This window comes from Sus scrofa, chromosome 9, assembly GCF_054392235.1.
Source record: "Sus scrofa isolate SSC_HxYL_T2T_F1_AM1 chromosome 9, Sscrofa_HxYL_maternal_Yorkshire_Landrace_v2.0, whole genome shotgun sequence".
NCBI lineage: Eukaryota > Metazoa > Chordata > Mammalia > Artiodactyla > Suidae > Sus > Sus scrofa.
In genome coordinates, this window is record NC_139391.1 from 69,910,002 (window position 1) to 69,916,931 (window position 6,930).

The following is a 6,930-nucleotide window of genomic DNA, read 5'->3' on the forward strand; positions in this document are numbered from 1 at the left end:
CTGGCAGGAGGCCAAAGGAGTGGATCGGTGGTGGATTGAAGCCTCTTTTCTCCAGGAGGGTGTGGTCTTTGATCTGTCTTCTCCTCCGTTGCCACCCCCCACCCCCCACCCCCCACTGCTGTCAGTTTTGAAGTCCGAGTTCTCCTTGAATCCATGAAGTGAACTGACTCAGAAGACAGAGCTCCCCTCCCCCACATCTACCCAATCACCCTACTGGCTGTGGCTGCGGGGGAGGGGGGCGCACAGGGAGGACCAGGGTCCTGGCCAAGGGCCTGTCAGATGCGGAGTGAGTGGCTTCCTCCTCCTGCTCTGCTCCTGATGTGAGCATTGAAGATTTCCGGGCTTCTGCATCATCTCTCACATGTCAGGCAAGGTGACTTGTGACTACTTCTCCTGATCTCGTGCACAGGGACAAAAGGAACAGAGGGGACCCAGTAAGCAGAGGCCAGAGTTGGTTTCTCCCTGAGAAGCCCAGGGGCCTCCCATGCCCCAGCAAAGGGTCCAGCTGCAAGGAGCTCTTGACCTTGGAATCTGTTAGGCTCCTGAGGTTGGGGCCTGGGGTGCAGGGAGGAGGGAGAGACTGGAGATGGAGAATGAGGGGGGCGGGTGGGCGTGAAGGCAGCGGGGGTGGGGGGGGTGGGAATCGACACACTTGGTAGATATGGGCCAGGCTGCTATGAATCCGGTCTCTTCCTTCTCTCCCCTCCAGCTAGTGGCAGCACTGACAATCAGGGGATAGGGGACAGATCCATTTGGGAAGCAGGAGGCGAGGGGAGGGGTGGGGTGGGGAGCAGGATGAACAGATATTCCCTGAGGCCTGTGTCCTGGGAAAGACCAGGACATCCCAGCGAGAGATTTGGCCTTACAGTCTTTCTACCGAATGCCTGGGAGCCCCTGAAAGTTAGAGCACAGGGCGTCTTGGAGGCTTCAAGAACAATTGTCTCATTCCACATGGAGGAAGGGGGACCAGGAGAGGGAAAGGGACATGCTCAAGGTCTCAGAACTTTAAGCTGCTGAGCTAAGAGCTGGATCTCTTTGCTGAGGGCTCTAGGCTTTGCTGATCATCTCCCAGAAGGGTGTCCCCCAAACCTAACCAATCCCTGAGTTAGGAAGGGTGGCTCTGGGTGTAACTTCTGATCAAGGGGGCTTTTAGCCCTGGCCTCCACCTGTTAGATAGTAACTCGACATGATGGAGGCAAGAGTAGGCTTGATCTGGACTCCGCTGCTAGATCCCTGCATGACCTTGGTCAATCAGTTTCCCTCTCCAGGCCTGGTTTCCTCATCTGGGGTAATTATACCACCCCTCTTGGTGCTTCCCAGGGTCAGAGCCTAAAATGGGACCATTCTCTCTTTTCAGATATCTATAATTTAATTACAGGCTAATTCTTGCTCCAGCTGATGGGAGAGATCTTTAGATGTAGCTACATAATGGAAGAAGTCTGGACTTTACTAACCAGCATCATTTTCCTGGGATCAAAGACCAGAGAGAGGGCCCAGACCTGTGAGATGCCTGGGCCATTAGTCCCAGAGACCCACGCTGGCTGAGAAGCACTGCAGTTTTATGGATACTAGAGGTAAAAAGAGGTTACATTTATTGAGAGGGGTGTTTTTTTTTTGTTTTTTGGTTTTTTTTTTTTGGCATTTCTTGGGCCGCATCCGCAGCATATAGAGGTTCCCAGGCTAGGAGTCGAATTGGAGCTGTAGCCACCGGCCTATGCCACAGCCACAGCAACGTGGGATCCAAGCTGCATCTGTGACCTACACCACAGCTCATGGCAACGCCAGATCTTTAACCCACTGAGCAAGGCCAGGGATTGAACCTGAAACCTCATGGTTCCTAGTCGGATTTGTTTCCGCTGCGCCGCAACGGGAACTCCCGCTTTGTGTTTCTGAAAGTACTTCCACATCCGTTATCTCAAATTAGCTTAAGAACCCCAGCAGCAGCAGCAAACTCCCTCTCCACCAGGCTTTTTCTCAGGGTGGGAGAAGGAGGTACTGCTGTCACCGCCCCCTGCCCCCTCGCATGTGGAAGGGGTCACTGAGGCACCAGGAGGATGGACTTCTTCAGGAGGGGCAGTGTGATTCTGTGTCTCACACTGGGGATGCTGAGCTCTGAGACTGGTGCTTATTCCTGGAAGTTTCTCTGCCTCTGAGGACAAAATATCTGAACCAAAGCTATGAGTGGCAATCGGATCAGGCTGCCTGGTGTTTCCCTGCTGATGGGCTTCTGTTTCTGCCAATGAAGGGGCCAGGAGGTCCCTGCTAACCACAAAATGACCTGAGTCTTGAGCAGAGTGTCCTACCCAGTCAGCCCTCTATTGGAAGTGCAGAAACTGTTCCTTCTGTCCTGGGTACACACTGACAAGTTGCTCCATTCCAGGTACCTGCTGTTGTCACTTAATTCAGTTTGCAAAGTCAACCTTGTGATCCCAAGCCAATAGCTTCACTGCTGGGTCTTCCCAGTCTCTCACACCCACCTCTCCTGGGCTTCTCCATCGCCAAAGATTTAGGAGACTTTCTGTTGGTTTCCTCTGGCTGCTCTCCTCCTTCCTTCCCATGGGATGCTCCAAGCACCGCTGTGACGTGCCACCAATCCCTGGCCCCGATGCCTCCCCTGACACTACAAACAACCAACCCTTGTCCCTGCAGTCAGAGGCCCAGTCTGTGGCTTTTAATTATTTATTTAGAAAAAAATATTCCCTGGTCACCCCCTCTTTGCCACCTCACATGGTTCTGGAACGAGCCCTCAGACTCACGAATGCCCAATCACTAAGGCAGGAAGTAGAGTAAATAGGCAGTTGGTTCACAGGGCAATGAATCTGGTTTGCGTCCTGCCACTGCCAACAGTCGTGTAACCTTGATCAAGACTTGACCATGCTGGAGTTCCCATCAAGGCTCAGCAGAAACTTATCTGACTAGTATCCATGAGGACGCAGGTTCGATCCCTGGCCTTGCTCAGTGGGTTAAGGATCCAGCGTGGCCATGAGCTGTGATGTAGGTTGCAGACTCTGCTTGGATCCTACATTTCTGTGGCTATGGCGTAGGCTGGTAGCTGTAGCTCTGATCCCTAGCCTGGGAACTTCCATATGCCATGGGTGCAGCCATAAAAAGAAAAAGGGGGAAAAAAAAAAAGCAATTCATGCTTCATTGTAGAAAAGTTGGGAAGTATTTCTTAAAACTAGGAAAACAAAACCCAGCTGTGATTCCACTCTCTAGAGAGATCCATGGTTTGGAATTCCATTGTGGCTCAGTGGAAACGAATCTGACTAGTATCCAGGAGGAACTGACAGGTTCAATCCCTGGCCTCGATCAGTGGGTAAAGGATTTGGCATTGCTGTGAGCTGTGGTGTAGGTCGCAGACGCGGCTCAGATCCCAGGATCCTGAGTTGCTGTGACTGTGGTGTAGGCCGGTAGCTGCAGCTCTGATTCAACCCCTAGCCTGGGAACCTCCATGTGCTTCAGGTGCAGCCCTAAAAAAAAAAAAAAGATCCATGGTTAATATTTTGATACATTTCCCTGCAGCCTTTTTTTCTGTGCTTATACATATTTCAAAATGTTTATATTCTTGTTTTTCAGTTAATGTAATGAGAATTTTCCTGTTATTAAATAATCTTTACAAACATAATTTTCAGTGCTACATATATTATCTCTGTGATATGAATGTATCATAATTTATTAACCAGTATGCAATGGTTGGATATTTAAGTTGTTTCCATTTTTCACTATTATAAATAAAGCTGCAATGAACATCCTTCTGCATAAATCTATGGGTAATATCTCTGAATTAAAGTTTTCTACCAAGAATACATTCTACAAAGTCAATGACTGGGTGGGTGTAAGAGTGAACATTTTAAGGGCCTTGATATACATACTGTTAAATGGTTATTCAGAGAGGTTGCATTAACCCACACACACTCTCACTCTCAGGGCTTGAGAATTCTCACCACCAGGATATTATTACTTTACTTTTTTATTTTATTTTATTTTATTTTATTTTATTTATTTTTGCTTTTTAGGGCCCCACCTGAGGCATATGGAGATTTCCAGGCTAGGGGTCAAACTGGAGCTACAGCTGCCAGCCTACACCACAGCCACAGCAATGCCAGATCTGAGCTGTATCTACGACCTACACCACAGCTCACAGCACTGCCGGATCCTTTAACCCACTGAGCGAGGCCAGGGAGGGAACCTACATCCTCATGGATACTAGCTGGGTTCATTATGCTGAGCCAAAGTGGGAATTCCAGATCTGATTCATTCTTTTCTCTTGCTGCAGAATGGCTTCCTCTGTATCTTTGTCTGCAGGGAGGAAAAAGGCCAGCACCAACATTTCCGAAGTTTATATCCCTCTTGTTTCTGAGAAAGCCAGACTTTTTTGGCATCTCTTGGTTCAAAATCCAAACTCCCATGGGAGAACTCTGATTGGCCCAACTCAGGTGCGCTTCCACTGCTGGTCTAGTCCTGTGGTTGGAGGTGGGGGATTGGGGGAAAGGCACATGGCCCCTGGGAGACTCACTGTAACCTTGCAGATGTGCAGTTTCTAAAAAAGTATCAAAACTGCATTGAGATCCCACCTCATACTGGCCAGAATGGCCATCACTAATAAGTATCCAAACAACAAATGCTGGAGAGGGTGTGGAGAAAAGGGAACCTTCCTACACTCTTGGTGGGAATGTAAATTGGTACAACCACTGTGGAAAACAGTATGGAGGTTCCTCAGAAAACTAAATATAGAACTACCATATGACCTAGCAATCCCACTCTTGGGCATATATCCAGACAAAACCACAATTCAAAAAGATACATGCACCAGTATGTTCACTGGAGCATGATTCATAATAGCCAAGACATGGAAACAACCTAAATGTCCATTGACAGATGAATGGATAAAGAAGATGTGGTACGTAAACGCAATGGAATATTATTCAGCCATAAAAAAGAACGAAATAATGCCATTTGCTGCAACATGGATGCAACTAGAGATTCTCATACTAAGTGAAGTGAGTCACAAAGAGAAAGACAAATACCATATGACATCACTTACATGTGGAGTCCAAAATATGGCACAAATGAATCTATCTATAAAATAGAAACAGACTCCCAGACTCAGAGAACAAATTTGTGGCTGCCAAGGAGGAGAGGGTAGGAGGTGGGATGGAGGGACAATTTGGGGTTAGTAGATGCAAACTATTACATTTAGAATGGCTAGGCACTGAGGTCCTACTGTATAGCACAGGGAACTCTATCCAATCTCTTGTGATAGAAGATAGAAGATAATATGAGAAAAAGAATGTATATATAAGTATGACTGGGTCACTTTGCTGTACAGAAATTGACATGACAATTTACATATTTTAATTTACATATTTTTTAAAGAGAAAAGAAAAGGAGCTACTTGGCAACTGACCTCCTAGGCGGTCTCTAAATGTCCATTTACCTGTTAGGTTCCCGAGTGTCCAGACAGTGCATAACTCTACAGACATCCCAAATGTACTCTTATGACAGCGACTGTCTCAACTGGAGCCCCCTTCCAGCTCAGCCTGGATTCGCAGGTGTGGCCGTGAGGTTGCTCTACCACCCAGGTTCTGGATTTGGCCACATTTGGGGTGGAGGGGCCAGTTTCTCCATGACCAACTGTTGGAGGAACTCAGGCAGGTGCAACTGCACAAGCTCACTTTCGAGTCTGGCGTTTGTTACGTCCGTAAAAGTGGGAAATAACTGCTGGTCTCCCTTCGGAAAGCTGGCTTTGCAGTGGGCAGCCACCGGGCAGAGGTGCCATCTCGGCACCATCCTGAGTACTAGTGACTCAGCCACTGCTCCAAGGAGGGAGCAGACTTGTGTGCGGTCATCAGCAGGCCCCGAGACCCCCGGGTCCCATCACAGGGTGTCCCCTCAGATGCCTCGAACCACTGGCAAATGGCAGAAGGGAGGGCTTGCTTCCCAAGGAAAGATGAGCTCCATTCTATCTGAGTCTTTCAGCTCATGGGCCCTGTTCCTGCCCTCACCATGCTGCGACCTTGGATGGGTCACCTCTCTCGGGGCCTCCGTTTCTTTACGGCTATAGACATGACACCCTCCCTGCCTTTTTCACAGCACTTAAAAAGACGTTTGAGGAGATACTGCTGTGGTGCAACAGGATCGTGGGCTCTTGGGAATGCTGGGACACAGGTCCAATCCCGGGCCCGGCACAGTGGGTTAAGGATCCAGCATTGCCGTAGCTTTGGCTTAGGTCACAACTGTGGCTCTGATCTGATTCTTGGCCTGGGAACTCCATATGCTATGGGGTGGCCCCCCAGAAAAGAAAAAACATGAGAAAAAAGAATCTACACCTGTATGTATAACTGGGTCACCATGCTGTATAGTAGAAAAGACAGAACACTCACTGTAAACCAGCTATAATGACAACAAGAAAAATCATTATATATAAATAAATAAAAGGAAAAACAGAGACTTTTGATGGGAGAGTGTTTTCAAAAGTTTATGCAAGTGCAGTGCAAGTGCTATTGTAATACAGGTATTTATGATCATTAATTCATTTCTGGGGAAATTGTTAACCCTTTGAGGCCACCTATTGCTCCACAGAGGCAGAGCAGGGGCAACGTTTCCTCCGAGCCGTCCCTCCCAGATCTGGAGCTGACCCCAGATTTCTGCTGCTATATGAATATTTCAGGGACGTGTCACCCAGAAACTCAGGAGCCTTGAAATGAGTTGGATGTCTCTTGCCCGTAGGACTGTGGGCACGTTAATTCACCCGTCTAGGCCTCAGTCTGAGCATCTGTAAAATGGGCACACTAGTTGCATTACCTCTTAGGTTATTAATGCGTGTAAGGCCCCTGTACCTGGCGGGGAGCAAGTGCTCCTTTGGCGTTTGCTCTGTGTACTCCTATCACAGTGAGTCAGGCACTGAGCCAGGGCTGAGCAGAGGGAGTT